Below are 24,521 nucleotides of genomic sequence, written 5' to 3' on the forward strand. Positions count from 1 at the left end.
GCAGTTAAGAATCTAAAATGAAAGCAATAGCTCCGTGGTCGCCTCGGCGGCACCACTACGTCTCAGCGCCGTCCCCCGAGGGGGGGGGGCGAGAGAGAGAGAGCGCGAGAGCGAACGGGAGAGAGTCCCGAAAGCGGGACTGAGCCAAAGCAGCAGTGGGTCCAGTACGCGAGGAAGTCCGTGCCGACTGTGTTTGGTGGCGCCACCACTCCGTGAAGGATTCCCGCTGGGGCAACGCGACCCACTGACGCCAGCCGGCAGCCAACTGCCCAGTGCAGACTAGCGCGCGTGCCCTTACGGCAAAGCGTTGTAAAAGAGTTTCTGTTGGTCGAACACCGCCAGATAAGCCACAACCCGCCGTCCCGTCGAAGGGGGAAAACAACTAAAGCCAGCTGGAGGCAGTGCCTTATATAAACCTTTTCTCCCCACCCACCAATTAAGGCACTACCTCCATATGGCACCTGTTCGAAGGGCAGGCCACGCCCTGCCACATCTGCATAGAACAGTCATTTTGGATTTTGTTTGCTTTTGGTTTACTTCTGCAATTTGCTATGGGCCTACCTGCCATTCATCCTGGTGAACAAACATAGGACCTTAGATGGGTGATCCAAAATGAGGTTCAATATGAGGATTTTTAGCTGATAGCCATTGGATATAAAAGTGATGTCAAAAAGGTGAAAATACTAAAGATGATTACAAGCCCATCAAGGACCATGGAGGCTTTATTGGAAGGAAGTGGAAGGGGTTTCATCAAATGGGCACAACATAAAGCAGCAATTTGTAGGCCATCAAATATGCGCGCTGCGAAAATGGCAATCGAGCAGCTGCAAGACATTTTAATGTCCTGTGGGAACAAAGCAAGGTGGCCCGAGCTGGAAAACCGAGTGAAACAGTTGGTTGTGGAACAGCAAACAACTGGAAGGGGTGTCTCTACTGTCCCCATTCGACAAAAGGCCAAAGCGATAGCTGAAGAAATGCACATTGAGCACTTCCAAGGAGGTCCGTCTTGGTGTTTTTGCTTTATGAGGAGGCGGAATCTCTCCATACGCGCAAGGACAACTGTTGCGCAGCGGCTGCCCGTGGATTACCAGGAGAGGGCGGCCATCTTCCGCACCTACTGCCGTGACAAGATAACCGCGCCCAGCCACATCACCAACATGTATGAGACCCCTCTGACTTTTGACATCCCTTTGACCCACAAAGTGGAGAAAAAGGGACCAGCACGGTGGCGATACGCACAACGGGGCATGAGAAGTTGTCGTTCACCGTGGTTCTCCGCTGCCACGGAAACGGACAGAGCGCTGGATGACGGTAGGCGAACACTCCTTCACAAAGACTATGAGGCAGCGGTGGGCAAGTTATGCCACCATATGCGGGTGGATTGTAGACACATGGGCTATGATACCGTCTTCATGTATTGTAAGAGCTTTCACAAAATCAACGCTGAAGCGGAACCGGTCGGTGAGTCTGATTCAGATGATGAAGAAGAGGAATTTGGGATGTTGGACATTGAAATAGCGCAGCTGTTTAATTCAGATACAGAAGATGAAAACTTTGATGGTTTTGTGGCGGAAGAAGAATGAATATTTTGTTCAATAAATGTGACGAAACTCAGCATTTTACTTCCGTTGTCATTTTTTACTGTATGTTTTAGCATGCGCCTAATAATACGGTGCACCTTATTTATGTTCTAAAAACAGATATAGTACCCGCAACTGAGACTGCGCCTTTTATTACAGTGCGCCTTATGGTCGTGAAAATACGGTAGTTCAAAAGTGCCATAATCATAATATTTTCAAAGATTATGATTATGGCATAACCATAATATTTGTAAAGATTATGCTTTATGATTATGGCACTTTGTGATCAGTAATCACAACATGATGAAAGTGGCACAACACAAGGGGAGACACACATGAGGTGAACTGACACAGGGGTTATGTAGGGGCTAAAATGGCTGCCACAAAGCAAGAAGGTTCCTGCAGTCAGGGGCTTTTTTGTGCAGAGTTTGCCTGTTCTCCCCGTGTCCATGTGCATTGACATTAGAAGTGAATGAGGGCATGAACAGTTGTTTGTCTTTGTGAGTTAGAAGTGGGATAAGCGGCCACCTGTCCCTAAAAGGGATAAAGAAGTCGAAGACTGATAGAGGGATGGACAAAAATCCCTTGGCCAGTTTTTTCACAATTCTAATAAAACTGTTGAAGGTCTTTTGTTGCAAAATAAAATTGTAATTGATTATATCTTAACAATGGCAGCTGTGACTGCTTTTCATCATGCTGAATGCTGATGCACCAATTAGGAAGCTAACCAAGGTCTGCAGATTCAAAAAGCAGCAGACAGATGTCAAGGTTCAGTTGTATGGGAATCTTGAGCAGGTAGTAATTTTTAATTAAATCAACAATTAATATTTGTATTGTGTTCAATTTTGTTATCTGTTTTTTTAGTCTTTATGCCCCAAGTTTTACAAAAAAGAGGTCAACAAAGATAGCTAAACGTTTTCTAAGCTGCTGGCAAATTGGATCCAAATAAGCAAAAATCGTTCCTGGGAGAAATCGTTCCGGGAAGGAGAGACCCGGTGGACACAGCAGGAGTACGCCAACCCTTTGGATAATACTGCCCCTGCCTTAGCATTTCTATGTATCCAAGACATAGCCTGCTGCTGTTACATGGTCATGATCACATAATGGAGCATTTGTCTCATCCAGTGGGTGTTTTGGTCAACTTAATAGTCCGATGGATATGAATGCTTGTGAAAACCATTGTTGGAGCTTTTGACTTCACAAATTAAGGACTGCAACAGCACGATACAAGCTTTGTCTTCATAAAATGAATATAAATATATGGAGGTAATCTATCATTTGTCGACATGGCCAGAAAAAACAACTTTATTAGGAAAACTTTGTTTCATCGAGATTGATAAATGATACAATTGAAAATGTAGAAACCGGTATGAGTAAATACAAAATACTTAATAATTGTTAAGCTGCAATGACAACAAGACATCTACAGCCTCACAGCAGAGTACACACATTCATTCTGTCTGTTCTGCATTGATCTGTTGGGCTGGTTGTTCCTCAAAGCTGCATAATGGAGGTTGTTTTCCTCTTGGTAGCCCTGGAAATATGTTATAAAGGGAGTTAGTGTGTGTAAATAAGGATTATTAAAAATTAAATCAAAATTGTCTCCACCTCTGCATTTGCTGTGGATGAAGCTTGGACTCTTGATTGAAAGTCTGTTTTAAAACACAGGAAGACATTTTTTTAAAGTAATTTTCCCAGTTTACCTTTAAGAATCTTCAAAATATATTACATCAGTTACCCAGAGAGTGATGACTGTTTTTCTTTTTGTCATAAAAACTGAAATGGATAATAAAACAACCACAATGATGGTAAATATCCAGGCCGCACTGAGGAAATACACCAAAACAAGATGGTTTCCTTCATCTGTAACGAGATGCATCAGAAATTGTGATATCCGCGATGCCGTTTCAGACAATCATTTAAGTATTTCAACAAATTTGTCCTCTCACTTTATATTAAGCTAGTTATGATGTCATTACTGTGTAATTCAGGGAGACAATAGACATCACCAGTCACAAATTATTTTATAAAGTAACAATATAGAAACAGAACCTATACTGACATAACAAGGAATGAGTTAAAGTGATACTTTGACCACAAATATTATGTTTCTCCTCATTTTAGATACTGAAAGCTCTGTGTAAACAGAGAATGGGGGATATTTAGGCCATATCTGTTTGAACTGGTAAATTTTTCGATAAAACACTATATATAAACCAACTGAATAGAGAGGCTAATTAGGATAACCTTTTTATGGACAATTAAATAAATTACTGGATGCTGGCTTAATATTTTAAAACTAGATCATATGTGAATTATTTCTACAATATACAGAAAATAATCTGCACAAAAGTAGAACACTCACCCTCAAACACCAGCTTGGTTCCATTTCCAAACAGAATGTGTCCACATGCTGCAACAGCACAATAGTAGGTCCCAGTCTGAGAAGTGTTCAGGTTCTTCATGGGAAGCTGTAGAAACAGGTGTTGGTTTTCCTCTCACACTGCTTTTCCCGCCTGTATGGCTGTACATGAGTCCCAGTTGAGATGGTCCAGAGTTTCTGAACCAGTAAACAGTGTGATCCCCATCACAAGTCCACCCAGTATGGACTGTACAATTCAGCGTCACAGAACCTTCTGCTTGGATAGACTGTGATGCTGACTCATCTATGGTCAACCCTGAACCCTCTACAATGACTTTATAACCTTCTGTAAAGTCAAATACATTTAAATACTGATTTACACAGTAATACGTCGCTGAGTCTGATAACTCCAAATCTGTTATTGTCAGATTAGTTACTTTGTTACCAGGATGTAGTTGGAAACGTGGATTGGATTTGAAGTCATTAACAAATATCCAATGTTTACTTGATATCCAGTTCGTATAGATCAGAATCGGCTGCTCCCAGAGTTTCTTTAAACCAAGAGATCTTGGTAGAAACATCATCTCTGTGAAGACACGGCAAAGTCAGGTTCTGTCCAGGTTTGACCAAGATATAATTGGTCTTCCAATTCAAAGATGGAGAAAATTCCATTGTAGCTGTCTGAGCTGAAAAAAATACAATTAGAAATGAACACCATTTAATGTTTAAATCTAGAATTTTCCAAATGATGCCATAAATAAACAAAATACAAACAAAAAAAAATCCTCACCAAATTTCTCCAAACATATCAGCCAGAAGATCAACTTTGCAGATGTCATCTTGCTCCAAGTGTTGGTTTGAGTGAAGAGAAGACTGGTCCTTTTTAAACTGATAAATGCTGCACTCGTATCTGATTGGGCAGCCGGAGATGACTCGAGGGTGTGACATATAGTATACATGATCATTGTAATGTCAGATTTGCTTGATAAAATTGATGTTGGGAAATTAAAGGAAGATTTAAAGGTTAAAAAAACCCACAAGAAAAAACTTTGGATTACCTTAAGAATAGGATTTTGCTTCATATATAAATAGAATTCAATTTGAGTTGAGTTATAATGTGCATCATTTCTAACCAATCAACAACAACCAGCCAACCAACCAACCAGCAATCATTCTTTTTTATTTTTTCCATGTTGCAGTAATGCATCCAGTAAATGCTCACTAATTATTATGACAGACAGCTTTTGGAAAATGATGCAGCAACGAGGGGTAGCATGGGCTCAAACAAGATTGTTCACGTAAGAGGGAGCAGATTCAGGTATTAGTCTGTCGGTCAGCATGAATGACATGATCTTAATGTGGGCAGGTACAGTAGACCTCTATCAGCAGTGAGGTGGTATAGGCCTGCTTTCGTTGGACTATCTGAATTGGTGGAAATATGGGAGATCACCATGACTTGTATCAGCATTTGTAGGTTTAATGGCCTGGTTTTTCTGAGGTTGGATATGGCAAAGTGACGGGATGACAGGGAGACTGATGCTACATGATCACAAAACCTCAGATGATCAACAATAATGACTCCAAGGTTCAAACAGCCTCGATAAACAGGCAGGGCCAATTTGTGATCTATGTTTTGATGAATGGATAGTTTTGCCAAGGAAAGAAGGAGCTCATTTTCACCATGGATAAGTTGAGGTGGTGGCCCTGCATCCATGCGGATATGTCTGAGAGACATGGTGAGATCTCGTCTGAGCCTGAGGGTTAGTCTGGGAAAAATGATACGCAGAACTGGGTGCCATGTGGAAAGCAGTGGAATAAAACATCATGGGAGACCATGGGATGATTTGCCTGAGCAATGTTGCGTATATGGCAAAGAGCAGCAGCCCGGCACCGATCCTTGGGTGACCCCAGTGGAGAACTAGTGATGAGCCAAAAGTTGATCATGCCACGACACCCTGAATGAATGCCCAGATAGGTACAATTCAAAACAGGAAAGTCAGAGCAACAGAGCTGAGATCCTCCATATATCACTATTCATGAAAAAAAGTTCATTTGATTGGCTAGCAAGAAGTGACACTGACTGCCCTTGTTTGGAAACCATGAACACGTGCTGAGTGGCTCGCACCTTGTCGAACAAGCTCAAGTCCACATGATGAAGATGACGTCAAAAGCAATTTTTAAGAACAATTTCTTAAACCACCTGGCTTCTGGGTTAAAGTTCTTGAATTTGGCTTAAAAGGGGGGGAGGGGTCTACTTAATTAGCAACACAAGAGAGATAAGCACACCTTTATTCACCATAACTGGAAAATGTTTGAAAGAGGGGTTGATTTTGCTCTTACAACAAAAAATTGTGCCCCCCATTGCTTTAATTACTGGTGATGGGATCCTCTGAATATCTTAACAATGAATTTCACATGAACCATTACAATAATAATATATCCTCCAAATTTCATCTTGCCAACATTAGCCAACATGCATGAAACCACTCTCTTGCTGCAAAATTTGGATGAAACAGTTGAATCTGCTATGTTGTAGTTGATCATGATCCTCTTCTCTTGTGAAATTAACTCGACTGATCACAACAGAACCTTTTTAGAGAACGCCGCCGCTACAATGGAATATATTTGGTTGTTACTTCTTTGTGGTCAGCTTTGAACAGAAACTCTGCGTAGACTTCCTGTCAGCAGCCACACAGACAAAGCACACGTTAAAGCTCGTTAGACTGAGAGCTAATCTTTTACTGGTAGCCACACTGATGGGGTTGTGTCATGCAATATGTACATTTACAAGAAACAGCTAAAAAATATAGTAAAGTATAGTATTGTTTGTCCTGATTGGGAACAGTTCACACTAATTTAACACAAATGAAATCATAGCCATTCTGTTCCGTTGAAAGGATACAGTAGAACCTTTGCTTTTGAATTTAAATATAACAGGCGTAGGTGAAATATCAGCATCACCATCTTTGATGACATACTTTACTATCTCATACTTTACTAGCTTTAGATAGCAAAGCTGCTGACGTCGATCCCAAACTATGGACACCAGGCCCAATTTTGTCCCATCAAAATTAATCTCATAAAACCTTTGGACTGTGGGACAAAGTTGTCTATCCAGAAAAAAACAAAGGTGACACGGGAACTCCACTCCCAAAGACCAAAATTCCTGAACCTTCCTTGTACAGATCTGATAAAGTGTCTGTCTTTGTGGTGGTTTGCGACACCTAACCACAACCAATTGCCTCTTTTAGAGTTGAGTACATTGATGTGGATCTAAACTGAAAAACATTTTTATTTATGTCAATTTTCAAGCAAGACTCGAGCAGGCTGCCCTTCCTGTATTCAATCTGACTTGTTTTTCCACTAATGGAAACTTTAACTCTGAGGTTTGCGCCACCTTCACCGCAGCAGTGAAAAGTAAATGTGAGACGTAACATTCATGCTCAACATGCAGAATATTTATAGATTGTCTTTATGGACACTGAGTTTGTTTTTGTTAAGAGACCCATTTCCACATCCTCGGAAAAAATGTATCCAAAAAGTTAAATTAACTTAATTTCCTTTGATTTAACTTTGATATATAGTTTACATTTCCTATTAGTTTTATAATTGATACTGAGTTCCATCATTAATGGGATTTTTTTTTTAACCCGACAGCAGCATAACAGAGGTCACCTCCATCATGGCTCTGTTAATAACACAGTAAAAAACCGGAGAAAAGGTTAGTTTAATAATAATTAATTTATTTACCAGGTCATATGATTCTTTCAAAATAGTCTAGCGATAAGTTACCGTGGTGTCAGCACCTGCAGAAACTGATGAGAGGAGGGCTCAGGACGCAGCCTGAGCATGTGCTCACTCTGAACACGTTTGATATGTGGGCTAGAGAATTAATTGAGAATTCAGTAAAAAGATCAGAATATGCGCAGCATTCACATTTGAAGCGATATGTTACATTTGTCAGTTTACGTTTTGGATGCAGCACCAGCAGAGAGGTTACTGCGTTCAAATGAAGCACACCGTGATTGTGGTCTGTATGTGCTTGAATTGTCAAAGCTGTGTTCAGATCACACTTCCTGAGTCATGCAGCTTGACAGCAGGAGGTTAGTCGCACAAAGGAAAAGGAGATCAGCTTAAACTAGTCTGTTAACTTCTTTGTACACTTCTACGCTTTATTTGCAGAATTATTTTCACTCTTTGCCCACGTGCTCAATATTTGTGTGCAGTTAGCTACCTTTCAAAGAACAGTTATGCAGATTTGTTGGCTGACATGCAACTGTGGCAACAAAGACCTGCATTACAAAGGAAATGCTGTTTGAACAGTTGTCTACTGCAGCCACAAATTAGTTAAATAGACAGAGACTGCAGCAGGTATCAGCAGCAACGATTGCTTGTTGTACTCAAGTTGTATGGTGGAGATTCAAATGTCATGTAACTGTGGAAAAATGGGATTTTCTTACAGGCAGAATTAGAAACATTTGAGGAGACATCTTACCCTATACCGATGACACACAAGAACTTTTCCAGTTAATTTATTTTGTACAGACTGAGAAAAATACAAAAATTAAATACACTCATGAGGTGACCTTACAAACACTTGCACCGCCCTCTTCCTTTGTGGGAGACATGTAAAACACAAAAGCCATGAAAACGTCAGAGCCAAAAAAGACCATCTGGGTCAAACCCGTTTTGACATCCTGTACAAGAGCCGATAAAACCACCATGATGAACTCGATGCGAGTGAGCTTGATCAGAGCAGGAGCTCAGACACAAAGTGAGAAAATGATTTTCTTTCAACTCAGTTGGCTGCAGGATGTTTACACATCAACACAGGTGTTGGTGGGGAACAACTCATCTTTATTTTTTTCATTTGAAATAGAGAAAAGAGATTTAACAAAAACATTAATTAGGTATAAATGTATGTGTATATATGTATGTGTGTGTGTATATAAATATGTATATGTATGTGTGTATATACAGTATATATATGTTGTGTGTGTGTGTGTTCCTCAAAACTGAATGTCTGTCAAGAATGACCTCAAGAACAACACAAATTACATTATATCTGTGGGTAAAACAGTGCTCCCGTAGTGCATTCACATCATCAGGGCAACATATCAGGTGTGTAACTGGTCATATGATGAACTGGTCAGAAACTGAATATTTGACATAAAAGACTTGGATCGTAACGGCGTTGAGATGAGCGAGCTCTGTGCATGGACCCAACATCTGGTTGGGAATTATACTGCATTACCTGGTGGGGCAACAGTTTCCTAGCGGTGGCTGCTTTAGCCTAAATGCATAGTCCTCACATACTTGAGTAGGCTGTATGTTGGATAGACGAAAACAGAGTTATGGTCTAAGACAGAGGCATGAGAGGTCAAGTGCAAGAGAGTGTGACAGAGAGAGAGAGAGAGAGAGAGAGGAAGAGAGCTTTGCAAGACCATATTTACCTCGTAAACCCTGCTTTATCCCTCCAGTCTCATTTGTGGCCATAACAGCAACTGATCTTCATGTTATTTACTTTTGAGCATCTGTTTAATACAATGATACAAAGACGATAAACGACTTTTTATGTGTTCAAAAATCTTCACAGAACCACAAACACAAAGAAAACCACATGAAGTAGAAACTATGCTAAATTTCTTCCATTTTGGTTTGCAGCAGTAAAATATAACATCGGCAGAACTGTATGTGATAATGTCTGGCTTCAATTTTCACAGTTTCTCTTGTAAGAGCTAAAATTAATTCGATTTTTTTTTTTTGATTGATTTTATTGAGCTCAGCTGGAATCACAGAATCTTCTTGAGTTAAATTGTCCATTTTTGTGTGTTGTGTTTCTTAAAGTGGGAACTGCAATAGTGCACACTCTTACCTCCACTTTTCTATAATTGCTTTTCACATCGCTCTGCACAAAGTCACCAAATGTGTTGTGATGTGACACCACATGCACCTCAACCACTAATCAGGAACCTTTTAGAATGTTTAAAGGTTCCTTTTCCAAGTTTGAAAAAAAAAGAATCTGCACAGACCAAATATTACAAGGATATCCAAAGACACTATCCATCCATCCACTACCGCTTATCCGGGGTCGGGTCGCGGGGGCAGCAGCCTAAGGAGAGAAGCCCAGACTTCCCTCTCCCCAGCTACCTCCTCCAGCTCATCCGGAGGGATCCCCAGGCGTTCCCAGGCCAGTCGAGAGACATAGTCTCTCCAACGTGTCCTGGGTCTCCCCGGGGGTCTCCTACCGGAGGGACATGCCCTGAACACCTCACCAGGGAGGCGTCCAGGGGCATCCTGACTAGATGCCCAAGCCACCCCATCAGGCTCCTCTCAACGCGGAGGAGCAGCGACTCTACTCCGAGCTCCTCCCGGATGGCAGAGCTTCTCACCCTATCTCTAAGGGAGAGCCCAGCCACCTACGGAGGAAGCTCATTTCAGCCGCTTGTACCCGTGATCTTGTTCTTTCGGTCATTACCCAAAGCTCATGACCATAGGTGAGGGTAGGAACGAAGATCGACTGGTAAATCGAGAGCTTCGCCTTTCGGCTCAGCTCTCTCTTCACCAGAACGGACCGGTGCAGAGTCCGCATTACTGCGGACGCCGCACCGATCCGCCTGTCGATCTCCCGCTCCATTCTTCCCTCACTCGTGAACAAGACCCCGAGGTACTTAAACTCCTCCACTTGGGGCAGGATCTCCTCCTTGACCCGGAGAAGGCACTCCCCCTTTTTCCGGTCGAGAACCATGGCCTCGGATTTGGAGGTGCTGATTTTCATCCCAGCCGCTTCACATGCGGCGGCGAACCGATCCAGTGATAGTTGGAGGTCACGGGCCGATGACGCCAACAGGACCACATCATCTGCAAAAAGCAGAGACCCGATCCTGAGGTCACCAAACCGGATCCCCTCAACACCATGACTGCACCTAGAAATTTTGTCCATAAAAATTATGAACAGGATCGGTGACAAAGGGCAGCCCTGGCGGAGACCAACCCTCACCGGAAACGAGTTCGACTACTGCCAGCAATTCGGACCAAACTCTGGCACCGATCGTACAGGAGCGGGCGGCCCGTATCAGCGAGCCCGACACCCCATACTCTCGGAGGACCCCCCACAGGACCCGAGGGACACGGTCGAATGCCTTTCCAAGTCCACCAAAACACATGTGGACAGGTTGGGCAAACTCCATGTACCCTCGAAGACCCTGCTGAGGGTGTAGAGCTGGTCCACTGTTCCAAGCCCAGGCGAAAAATCCTGAATCCGAGGTGCACATCTGGACTGCTCTAATCACGAGGTACGATCGGATTGTTATGAAGTTGATGAAGATACTGATCCTCAGGTTCGTATCCGGCGGACCCTCCTCCAAAGACACTAACAATTGCATTTGTGTACGATTAAGTAATAGATATGGCTGACATCATTTTCATGGGACTACCAGATTTGTACCACACACAGGTGGGATGATGTCTTGAGATGATGACTGTTCAGGATTCATTCATTTAAAGCTAAAGGCCTGAATGCAGAATCAGATCTTAATTGTATGAACATCTCGGTTATATTTCAAGTAATGTTGAGAAGATAATAAACCCTAAACCCATCATCTGAAAAAAAGTCAGAGTAGCATGGTCTCCAAAATAAAAGTGATATTTCAGAGGTTTCGATAAATTAAAATTGCTCTTACAATGTGTTTCCACTCACGAGTGTTTTAGATAAGAGCTCTGAGGTTCTTCAGAAATCTTATCTTGTGAGTCTCACATTTGCGGGTTTGCTGCTGAGACTCAGGCCCAGGTGATGTATACCAAAGTACATTAAACAGCAAAAATATTATTCATGCAAACTTGGCAGTTGAAATCACTTTATGTTGGCATGTTTTTTTAAAAAAGATATTCTCCTTTATTTAAGAAAAAAATACATTCTCGACAGGTTTGTATAGGTTGATCAAGCATTACATATCACTTAAAAAGTTACTGTATTTTATACACATGGAACAGATTAAGAATATGAACAGTATTAAGAAACAAAGTAATAAACTCTTAAACACAACAATGTACATAATCATTCACCCAAAGCTGAAACATGTTTAGCGATGATGCTTTACTCTTCCGTACACACATTCTTCGTTTATGGCTCCCATCTGTCTCTTTGGTCTGTCGGTCATACTCGTCCGTAAGGCAGCATAGTGGAGAACATCCTCATTTGTGTGGCCCTTGAAACAGAAAATAGAAATACCTATATGATGCACAGCAATCAGGATGTTTTTATTAATATAGATAACAAGTACCTCTTCATTTGTGGTAGGATCATCTGAATATCTCAAGATACTTCCTGAAACAAAACAAACCGACATTGTGTCATTGTGTTTTACTTACTTTAAGTTCACAAAAACTTTTACCTCCACTGCGGCCGCTTTGGCTCTTGTAGATATTGCACAGTAAGACAGCCATGAAACTGGCCAGAATGGTGGTGAACGCCAACGCTCCACTCAGAATATACAGATTAAGATAACCATCTGCAGATTCAGAGAGATTAGATGATGCATTGTCTTATATTTAATTTCTTAGATGAAACCGACTCACCCTCCGCTCCGGGTGGCTTTTGGGGTAGCTTTAGAAAGTGTCCACATGTTACAACAGCACAATCAACAGCCAGGTTGTTTGCTGGCAAACTGTAGAAACAAGTGTTGTTTTTCCATGTGTAAAGAGCTCCTGGATCAGATTTTCAGATGTTCTCAGCTGGTAAACACCGTGTTCTTGGTCAATGGCTCTGCCATGTGCAGTGCAGTTGAACCTAACAGCACCTTCTGACTGATTCAAGTGATATTCTGGTCTCTGGATAAAGACTGGGATGTTCAAACCTGAACCCTTTATGATGATTGTAATTCCATCTTTGAATTCAAGTTTTTCTGAAAAGCTACTAGCGCAGTAGTACGTTCCTGTATCAGAGTGCTGTAAATTGGCAATCATCAAGTGATTTTGTTCTTTCTTTGCATCCAGTGCAAAACGTGAATTGTTTTACAAATTCATCATAAAACTTTGCACTTTCATCAAAGGTATAGAAGCTCGACACAAGCCTTGGAAAGTCTCCCATTATTTCTTTATACCAATAATACTTTGCTACAAAATCAGATCTGATGAAACATCCCAAAGTTACACTGTCACCAATAGCTGCTGTAAAGTTTTTGTCTTTATCAACCATCAGAACAGTCATCTCACCTGAAAAAACAGAACAAACAAAGCTATGAATTATTTTGAGGGTTGTTTGTTTCTTTCCATATTAAAAATATAAATGAGAGCGCTCCAGTGCTAAGAGTCACCATATTAGATAGATAATACAAGAATAATAAATCACTCACCCATCTTCCCAGCAATCACACATACCAGATAGAAAACAAACGTAAATACCATTGTGTTGCTGTGCTGAATGAAACTAATTTTGTCCTTTCCTCCACTCAAGCCTGAGTTTACTGACTGGCTGTGATTGGCCGACCCGGTTTCTTTGTATGTCTTATTAAGGAAACAAGGGTATGAGTTTCTCTGAGACCTTGTGACGTGTTGATTTTTTTAGACGCACTCGTGGAAAAGTACATGAAAAAACATACGAGGGCTTTCTGTTTGAATCCAAGAATGACACATCTGGGTTTGCATTGATCCTTGCAACTTAAACAGTCAATTTTTAGTAACAGTTTGGGAAAACATAATGCATCTGTATCAGGACTGGATGGTCAGGAGCCATTTCACAGGCAATAATTAGCAAAAATCACAGATCATAAACTCACAAAACATAATTCTAATGATCCTTTTACTTCTCAACTTCATATATTTCCCAGGCTTGTCCAGTAGAGCAATGCAAAGAGACTAAAAATCATGTGTACATCAGAATATATTAATGCAAGTTTGTTATGATATGATTAGCTGGGTAATTAAAGTCACTGTCAAGTCACGAGAGCATCGTGATTCAGAAAACTAAAAGCCATATTTTAAAAACCCTTCAGCAGTGAAAGTATCTTTGTTCTAAAAAAGAAATAATAAATCCTGCAAGCAAAGCAATAACTGAGTCCTGTCACCATCTGTTCTGCCATAAGCAGGACAATGCTGCCACTCCCGTCACTCTCTCCACAGCCTCATGCCTGACTTTCCAGCACTCATTCCTGGACTCATTTCCTTTTACTGACCCTTACTGTTCCATGTTACAACCAGTCTAGGAGCTCTGAGCCTAACACAAACCCCCAGCTTCCTCAAGGTCTAAGTGACCAATGACACAAAGTTAATCAAAAGTTAACATGGGTGATCATTTATACCAAGGATCATTCCAAAAATCAAAATTCAAAAGGTTTTATCAGCACAAATATCCTCAGAGTGACTTTTAGCCAAAATAACAATCAGAATCAGTCTAATTGAAAAGAAACAACCAAAATGTTCCCTAACAGGCAATAACAAAATACATTCCTTAACCTACCTAACTTCAAAAACAGGAGAAAACAATATAAAAAATGTGGCCGTGCACTTTTACACATCACAATGATTCAAAACACATCAGAGGCCCACTGGATTATTGAGGAAGTTGAGGAGCTTGCAGGTGGCAGCAATCTTCTGCTTTAAATTTAGTCCCTCCTGGACAATCCACCAATTGGCAGATACTTGATCTTCGGATGACCAATCCGGCATCTGGCACAGCACACATCCATTTGCATAACTTAACATCTGTCCCAGCCCTGGCCACTGTCTGCTGCCTGCCTGGTGATTTTTCATTATTGAAGTGATCATTATGGTTGCATAGAACAGTCATTTTGGATTTTGTTTGCTTTTGGTTTACTTCTGCAATTTGCTATGGTCGAACCGCCCAGATAAGCCGCAACCCCGCCGTCCCGTCGAAGGGGAAAACACTAAAGCCAGCTGGAGGCAGTGCCTTATATAAACCTTTTCTCCCCACCCACCAATTAAGGCACTACCTCCATATGGCACCTGTTCGAAGGGAGGCCACGCCCTGCCACATCTGCATAGAACAGTCATTTTGGATTTTGTTTGTTTGGTTTACTTCTGCAATTTGCTATGGGCCTACCTGCCATTCATCCTGGTGAAGAAACATAGGACCTTAGATGGGTGATCCAAAATGAGGTTCAATATGAGGATTTTTAGCTGATAGCCATTGGATATAGTGATAAAAGTGATGTCAAAAAGGTGAAAATACTAAAGATGATTACAAGCCCATCAAGGACCATGGAGGCTTTATTGGAAGGAAGTGGAAGGGGTTTCATCAAATGGGCACAACATAAAGCAGCAATTTGTAGGCCGTCGAATATGCGGCTGAGAATGGCAATCGAGCAGCTGCAAGACATTTTAATGTCCTGTGGGAACAAAGCAAGGTGGCCCGAGCTGGAAAACCGAGTGAAACAGTTGGTCGTTCACCGTTGTTCTCGGCTGCCACGGAAACGGACAGAGCGCTGGATGACGGTAGGCGAACACTCCTTCACAAAGACTATGAGGCAGCGGTAGGCAAGTTATGCCACCATATGCGGGTGGATTGTAGACACATGGGCTATGATACCGTCTTCATGTATTGGAAGAGCTTTCACAAAATCAATGCTGAAGCGGAACCGGTTGGTGAGTCTGATTCAGATGATGAAGAAGAGGAATTTGGGATGTTGGACATTGAAATAGCGCAGCTGTTTAATTCAGATACAGAAGATGAAAACTTTGATGGTTTTGTGGCGGAAGAATGAATATTTTGTTCAATAAATGTGACGAAACTCAGCATTTTACTTCCGTTGTCATTTTTTACTGTATGTTAGCATGCGCCTAACAATACGGTGCACCTTATGTATGTTTTAAAAACAGATATAGTACCCGCAACTGAGACTGCGCCTTTTATTACAGTGCGCCTTATGGTCGTGAAAATACGGTAGTTCAAAAGTGCCATAATCATAATATTTTCAAAGATTATGATTATGGCATAACCATAATATTTGTAAAGATTAGGCTTTATGATTATGGCACTTTGTGATCAGTAATCACAACATGATGAAAGTGGCACAACACAAGGGGAGATGCACATGAGGTGAACTGACACAGGGGTGGCACGGTTATGTAGGGGCTAAAATGGCTGCACAAAGCAAGAAGGTTCCTGCAGTCAGGGGGGTTTTTTGTGCAGAGTTTGCCTGTTCTCCCCGTGTCCATGTGCATTGACATTAGAAGTGAATGAGGGCATGAACGGTGTTTGTCTTTGTGAGTTAGAAGTGGGATAAGCGGCCACCTGTCCCTTAAAAGGGAAAGAAGTCGAAGAGAAGACTGATAGAGGGATGGACAAAAATCCCTTGGCCAGTTTTTTCACAATTCTAATAAAACTGTTGAAGGTCTTTTGTTGCAAAATCAATTGTAATTGATTATATCTTAACAATGGCAGCTGTGACTGCTTTTCATCATGCTGAATGCTGATGCACCAATTAGGAAGCTAACCAAGGTCTGCAGATTCAAAAAGCAGCAGACAGATTTCAGTTGTATTGGGAATCTTGAGCAGGTAGTAATTTTTAATTAAATCAAAAATTAATATTTGTATTGTGTTCAATTTTGTTATCTGTTTTGTTAGTCTTTATGCCGCAAGTTTTACAAAAAAGAGGTCAACAAAGATAGCTACGTTTTCGAAACTGCTGGCAAATTGGATCCCAAATAAGCAAAAATCGTTCCTGGGAAAAATCGTTCCGGGAAGGAGAGACCACGGTGGCCACAGCAGGAGTACGCCAACCCTTTGGATAATACTGCCCCTGCCTTAGCATTTCTATGTATCCAAGACATAGCCTGCTGCTGTTTACATGGTCATGATCACATAATGGAGCATTTGTCTCATCCAGTGGGTGTTTTGGTCAACTTAATAGTCCGATGGATATGAATGGTGGTGTGAAAACGATTGTTGCAGCTTTTGACTTCACAAATTAAGGACTGCAACAGCACGATACAAGCTTTGTCTTCATAAAATGAATATAAATATATGGAGGTAATCTATCATTTGTCGACATGGCCAGAAAAAACAACTTTATTAGGAAAACTTTGCCTCATCGAGACTGATAAATGATACAATTGAAAATGTAGAAACCGGTATGAGTAAATACAAAATACTTAATTAGGTCCTGTGTTAACCTGCAATGACAACAAGACATCTACAGCCTCACAGCAGAGTACACACATTCATTCTGTCTGTTCTGCATTGATCTGTTGGGCTGGTTGTTCCTCAAAGCTGAATAATGGAGGTTGTTTTCCTCTTGGTAGCCCTGGAGATATGTAAAGGGTAAGTTAGTGTGTGTAAATAAGGATTATTTATACATATAAACTTTAAAAAAAAAAAAATCAAATTGTCTCCACCTCTGCATTGGCTCTGGATGAAGCTTGGACTCTTGATTGAGAGTCTGTTTTAAACACAGGAGAAGATTTTTTTTAAAGTAATTTTCCCAGTTTACCTTTAAGAATCTTCAAAATATATTGCATCAGTTACCCAGAGAGTGATGACTGTTTTTCCTCTTTGTCATAAAAAATGAAATGGATAATAAAAACAACCACAATGATGGTAAATATCCAGGCCGAACTGAGGAAATACACCAAAACAAGATGGTTTCCTTCATCTGTAACGAGATGCATCAGAAATTGTGATATCCGCGATGCCGTTTCAGACAATCATTTAAGTATTTCAACAAATTTGTCCTCTCTCTTATATTAAGCTAGTTATGATGTCATTACTGTGTAATTCAGGGAGACAATAGACATCGCCAGTCACAAATTATTTATAAAGTAACAATATAGAAACAGAACCTATACTGACATAAAAAGTAATGAGTTAAAGTGATACTTTGACCAAAAATATTATGTTTTTAAAGGACTGTCACGGTGTCCATGTACAATTCAAACCAGGCTTTAAATGTTACAATTTCTCCTCATTTTAGATACTGAAAGCTTTGTGTAAACAGAGAATTGGGGGATATTTAGGCCATATCTGTTTGAACTGGTAAATGTTTCGATAAAAACTATATATTAACCAACTGAACAGAGCTAATTAGGATAACCTTTTTATGGACAATTAAATAAATACTGGATGCTGGCTTAATATTTTAAAACTAGATAATATGTAAATAATTTCTACAATATACAGAAAATAATCTGCACAAAATTAGAGCACTCACCCCCACACACCAGCTTGGTTCCATTTCCAAACAGAATGTGTCCACATGCTGCAACAGCACAATAGTAGGTCCCAGTCTGAGAAGTGTTCAGGTTCTTCATGGAGAAGCTGTAGAAACAGGTGTTGGTTTTCCTCTCACACTGCTTATTCTTGCCTGTATGGCTGTACATGAGTCCCAGTTGAGATGGTCCAGAGTTTCTGAACCAGTAAACAGTGTGATCCCCATCACAAGTCCACCCAGTATGGACTGTACAATTCAGCGTCACAGAACCTTCTGCTTGGATAGAATGTGATGCTGACTGATCTATGGTCAACCCTGAACCCTCTACAATGACATTATAACCTTCTGTAAAGTCAAATACATTTAAATACTGATTTACACAGTAATAGGTGGCTGAGTCTGATAACTCCAAATCTGTTATTGTCAGATTAGTTTCTTTGTTACCAGGATGTATTTGGAAACGTGGATTGGATTTGAAGTCATTAACAAATATCCAATGTTTACTTGATATCCAGTTCGTATAGATCAGCCTCGGCTTCTCTCCCAGAGTTTCTTTAAACCAAGAGATCTTGGTAGAAACATCATCTCTGTGAAGACACGGCAAAGTCAGGTTCTGTCCAGGTTTGACCAAGATATAATTGGTCTTCCAATTCAAAGATGGAGAAAATTCCATCGTAGCTGTCTGAGCTGAAAACAAAATACAATTAGAAATGAACACCATTTAATGTTTAAATCTAGAATTTTGCAAATGATGCCATAAATAAACAAAATACAAAGAAAAAAAATCCTCACCAAAGTTCTCCAAACATATCAGCCAGAAGATCAACTTTGCAGATGTCATCTTGCTCCAAGTGTTGGTTTGAGTGAAGAGAAGACTGGTCCTTTTTAAACTGATAAATGCTGCACTCGTATCTGATTGGGCAGCCGGAGATGACTCGAGGGTGTGACATATAGTAAACATGATGACTTGTAATGTCAGATTTGCTTGATAAAATTGATGTTGGGGAAATTAAAGGAAGATTTAAAGGTTAAAAAAACCCACAAGAAAAAACTTTGGATTACCTTAAGAATAGGATTTTGCTTCATATATAAATAGAATTCAATTTGAGTTGAGTTATAATGTGCATCATTTCTAACCAATCAACAACAACCAGCCAACCAACCAACCAGCAATCATTATTTTTTATATTTTCCATGTTGCAGTAATGCATCCAGTAAATGCTCACTAATTATTATGACAGACAGCTTTGGAAGATGATGCAGCAACCAGGGGGTAGCATGGTTCAAACAAGATTGTTCACGTAAGAGGGAGCAGATTCCGGTATTAGTCTGTCGGTCAGCATGAATGACATGATCTTAATGTGGGCAGGTACAGTAGACCTCTATCAGCAGTGAGGTGGCATGGGCCTGCTTTCGTTGGACTATCTGAATTGGTGGAAATATGGGAGATCACCATGACTTGTATCAGCATTTGTAGGTTTAATGGCCTGGCTTTTCTGAGGTTGGATATGGCAAAGTGACGGGATGACAGGGAGACTGATGCTACATGATCACAAAACCTCAGATGATCAACAATCATGACTCCAAGGTTTCATACAGCCTCAATAACAGGGAGGGGCCAATTTTGTGATCTATGTTTTGATGAATGGATAGTTTTGCCAAGGAAAGAATGAGCTCATTTTCACCATAGTTAAGTTGAAGGTGGTGGCCCTGCATCCATGCGGATATGTCTGAGAGACATGGTGAGATCTAGTCTGAGCCGGAGGGTTAGTCTGGGGAAAATGAGATGCAGAACTGGGTGCCGTGTGGAAAGCAGTGGTATAAAACATCATGGGAGACCATGGGATGATTTGCCTGAGCAATGTTGCGTATATGGCAAAGAGCAGCAGCAACGGCACCGATCCTTGGGTGACCCCAGTTGAGAACTAGTGATGAGCCAAAAGTTGATCATGCCACGACACCCTGAATGAATGCCCAGATAGGTACAATTCAAAACAGGAAAGTCAGAGCAACACCGCATTGGTGGCCCTGGCCCATAGACAGTGGCCCTGAGGAGAAGACAGCAAGAGAAGCTGGAGGAGGAACTGATGAAGATGTAAGCACTCTCTATTGCACATGGATAGAATCAACACGGAGTATATCAGAGGAACTGGAATATTGTGTTTTTTTAAGCCTATAAAATCATGAACTAGTCCACTTATTAACCTATAAATTAAACAAAATGTATGTACTCAAGTGAATGTGTCATTATAATCTAAAATATAATCTAATCTAAAAATGTTTGCATACAGACAATTTGATGGATAAATGTGCTTAATACAAACAGAAATAACACTATTGACAAGAACATGTGTTGATGTGACTGCAATGGGGATCACATTAACATTACAGCAATGTCATTTTCCTTACAATAGTTGTTGTATTTGAATGCCAAGGTCAAGAGAGTGAAGCGATGTAGTTTGACTGCTGTGTGTTAAGACACAGCAAAGACTTCCTGTTTGAAACCACCAAGACAGAAGGGGAAAAGTCAAGCCCACCATGCAAGTATGTACAAGTATTGCCGTCATAGCTGCAGCACAATTAAAAAAAAGATTCTGACTGTGTTACAAAAAACACATTTGGACATTTTAGACAATAAAGGGCTGCAACTTTATTTGAATCTTATTTTAGAAGAAGATTGACTGCAGGACAAAATATATAAGTACAGGATTATTTTTAAACATGTCAAAATTTAAGTGTTTTGCATCATTGTCTAAAAACATGGCTGTACGTATGGTAACGTATGAATGGTATGGTATATTACTTGATATTTCTTTACATGATGTGTTTATAATTATGTAATGTTTTATTCCAAGAAGAAGAAGAAAGAAAAAAAAGAAATATGATTGCAAATGCAAAAACAGACAGCAAACAGGTCGAGCAGTAACTGATGTTGTGGTTTTGTTTCTACTGCACAGCGTCACATGTGTGGGGGTGTGTAAGCTAACACCTAGGGTGTCTACATAAGTTCTCATCATACCCTGTGTGTCTTATTCAGATAGACAAATTCTAAAATGTATATGCCACACTAAATTAACAGCTGCGCATTCTGGATTATTTACAGTCTTTTTTTAACTTTAAGGATATTTTTTTGTTAAATAAGAAACATGCAACAGCTGCAAGTGCTTGTTGGAAAAGTCACCACCAATCTCTTTGGTTTTAGTGGGTTTAGTCAGTTGTTGCACCAATCAAAAACCTGGGGAAATAAAGCCCTGGGAGATACAGCCTGTGGCAGATACTGACAGCAGATACAGCAGGACCATGTGTAAAAGGGGTGGTTTTGTACGATAGCTTGGCTGCTTTCATGTCATGCTTAACTTCTCTATTGACTTCCTTCTTCTCAGAATCAGAGCATGTGAAAAAGGAACTTTTCTTTCTGCTGAGGATTTCCTTGAGCTCCTTTTTATCCTTGTGTGACCCTGCCATGTCCTATCACCTAATGCATATGGCCCCAGACCCTGCTGCAAGACAGACTCATGTCTCTGTTTGGACGATCTGGGCCCATAGACAAAGTCCCAGCCATTGGTCGCGCACAAATGTGCTCCAACCACAGGCCTAGGCCCCCTGGTCACTAAGTGGGATATGCTGTTCCTAACTGATAATGTCTTTGAGATCTGTGCTTTGTCTGGCCCTCCACCTAGTACCCCTTTCCCATTGGAGGCCTTATGAGGGGCAAATTAAGACAAAACAGATTCTGGGATGTTGAGGACACTTAAGCTCCTGCACCATGATTCATTGGTCGTTGGAGGACAAGACAATCAAGTGTGTGTTGGTTATTTCCTCCTTTATTGTACCAAGGATCCTGAACATCCTGAACAATGTAGAATGTACACAATAAATCAAATATCTATAAATAAACCACAGAAGAGCCTTTTTCTATTTTGTGAGTTTTCTGAAACTACAGGATATCTAAAATTGTTGAAAATGGTCATTTTACTATTCTACTGCTTGACACTGAAGTAAACACATTCAGTCCAGGTATGTTCTCTGTTCATCTTCTTCTTCCACAAAACAGAACCATCTGCATCTGGACAATCCTGTAAATGACAACAATGAACTCAGTGCCTTTTGAATATTTAATGAACGACTTTATTCTGACTAATAAAAAATACCTTTGGTTTGGACAGAGGTGACAATCTTTTCTGAAACAATTCTGAAACATAAAATGAATGCTAAAACTGTGAAAAAAAATCATGTTAGACAACATGATTGAAAACAGGAAGTGCAATTGATTATACCTTCACAATTGCAGCTGTGATTGTTCATCATGCACACCGAGAAGGCCAGATACACTACCAGAAATATGCTGAATGATGATGCACCACACAGGAAGTAAAACAAGACCAGAGAGTCTTTCTGATCTGTAGATGCACACGGCAGCAGACAGAGGTCAAAGTTTCAGTGAGGGTAGAAGAGGTAGCTTGAACAAGTATTCGTTAAGTCAGTTCGTCTCAAGTGACACGATTCTTCGTTCCAATCCAAAGTTACCAATTAGTGGAATTGGAAAGTGGAGCTTTTACTATCAATTTAAGTTGACCTAATCATTATTTATCATGTTCAGATTTGAAATCCAAGTTAAATACCCTGTCTAGTTTCAATGTTTTCAGGACAACATTTCTGAATTTGATTGATTTTTTTTTTTTAAAATTGTACTTTTTTTTTTTTGCATTGTGTCAAGTCTGCCTTCACAATGGACAAGTAATAGTAGTAAAGTAATCATTTTAAACTCCCGAATCTTGAGTCCAAGTCATAACATTGGAATCATAAAGTTAGAATAAAACTCACCCTCAAATTCCACCTTGGTAAAAGCTCCAAACACAATGCTTTGACAGGATGCGACACCACAATAGTAGGTCCCAGTCTGAGACTCATTCATGTTCTTTAGGGATAGGTTGAAGAAACAGCTGTTGGTTTTCCTGTCACACTTGTTATTCCTTCTGACTGCACTGGTGAAAATAGCTCCTGGTAGAGATTCTCCAGAGTTTCTGAACCAGTAAACAGCATGTTCTTCATCGCAGGTTGGAGTATGAACTGTGCAGTTCAGCATCATGGAATCTTCTGATTGAATCGTGCCAGACGCCAACTGATGCACTGAAGTTGGAACATTAAAACCTGACCCCCTTACGCTGACAGTTGTGCCGTCGTGAAACTGATATTCAAAAAAGTTGCTTGCTAAGCAGTAATAGGTAGCGGAGTCAGCAACACGTAAATCTGAAATTGTCAAGTGATGCTGGAGATTTTCAGTAACCAGTTGGAAACGTGTGCTGTTTCTAAATTCATCCGTAAAGGAAGCTTTTTGGACCAAATAAATAGAAGCTAGACATTAGCTTTGGTTTCTGGCCTATCACTTGCTTATACCAGTAAAGGGTTTTTGTAAAACTGTCTTCATAGAAACATTTTAAAGTAACATTGTCACCAACGTCCGCTGATAGAAAATCAGCATCTTGACGAATGGGGATGGACAACTTCGTATTGTCCCCATGGACTGGAGAGAAAAAGTAAATCACATATATGTTTCACCTATTTGAGACAACAAAGAACAAAAACAATACTTTCATTTAGAAAAGCCCTAAAATCTGCACTTACCAATGTTTCCCAAGAACACACACATCAGACAGCATAATCTCTGAAACGATGTCATTGTGTCTAAAGTGCAAAGGCGGTGTAGAGACATGTTGGTCCCCTTTTTGCTCTTAACCAATAAAACTGCATGTGATCGGTTGGCCCGTTTGACCTATTAAGGAAAGAAGACTACACAATTGCTTCCGTCTTGAATGTGTGTACCTCTGAGATATTGCATCATACACCCAAAGGTTCGTCACCCTTGTAGACACACATTTATCAGTGTTTTGCTTTGTTTGATAAGACACTCACATTTTTATTAAAAAAAATAGTCACTTCTGTTGTATGTATATGTGTATAAATGGTGAAAAAAAAAATTCTGTTCATACTGTATGCACAATGAAATGCAGTTGTGCAGAAAAGTTTGGAGAATATACACATTGTTTTTGTAGCAATGCAAAGCATTTTTAAATTCAAATACATGGATATTGTATTTTCTCTCATGACATCCTAATATCATTTAACGACTTCTCATCTGTACTGAAGTCTGTGAAAAGAAAGCTCAAGCCCCTTTATCGACGAGTCCAATCTTTGATACCTTTGACAAAGCGTTACCTGCAGCCATCTGGCTTCTGTGAGATTTAGAGTTCCAATATTAACAGTTTTAGGCTTCTGGTGCAGGCAGTAAAATCAACATCATGCTAGCTATGGATATTGTGTCTAGCAATTCTAGAATAAATTGTGTTACAGGAGGATAAAATTACAAATGCCTGGGTAACATGTGGAATTCTTAACAAAACAAATGCCCCTCAC

The 24,521-nt window shown here is 40.4% G+C and overlaps 1 long non-coding RNA gene and 3 pseudogenes across 1 annotated transcript; all 4 read right to left on the reverse strand.

Annotated features, from left to right (window-relative positions):
- Nucleotides 1-2,867: 2,867 nt before the first annotated feature.
- On the reverse strand, nucleotides 2,868-3,695 carry LOC130522006 (uncharacterized). The gene is made up of 2 exons (XR_008949522.1): nucleotides 3,189-3,695; nucleotides 2,868-3,114 (listed from the first exon to the last, which is right to left on the reverse strand). It is a non-coding gene; the product is annotated as an uncharacterized LOC130522006 (long non-coding RNA).
- Nucleotides 3,696-3,884: 189 nt separating this feature from the next.
- LOC130523406 (uncharacterized) lies at nucleotides 3,885-4,786 on the reverse strand (annotated as a pseudogene).
- A 12,155-nt stretch (nucleotides 4,787-16,941) lies between these two features.
- Nucleotides 16,942-18,959, reverse strand: LOC130522001 (uncharacterized; annotated as a pseudogene).
- A 2,950-nt stretch (nucleotides 18,960-21,909) lies between these two features.
- The window catches only part of LOC130523407 (uncharacterized), a 49,800-nt pseudogene continuing 47,188 nt past the window's right edge, over nucleotides 21,910-24,521 (reverse strand).

The sequence above is a fragment of the Takifugu flavidus genome, chromosome 3, assembly GCF_003711565.1.
Source record: "Takifugu flavidus isolate HTHZ2018 chromosome 3, ASM371156v2, whole genome shotgun sequence".
Classification (NCBI taxonomy): Eukaryota; Metazoa; Chordata; class Actinopteri; order Tetraodontiformes; family Tetraodontidae; genus Takifugu; species Takifugu flavidus.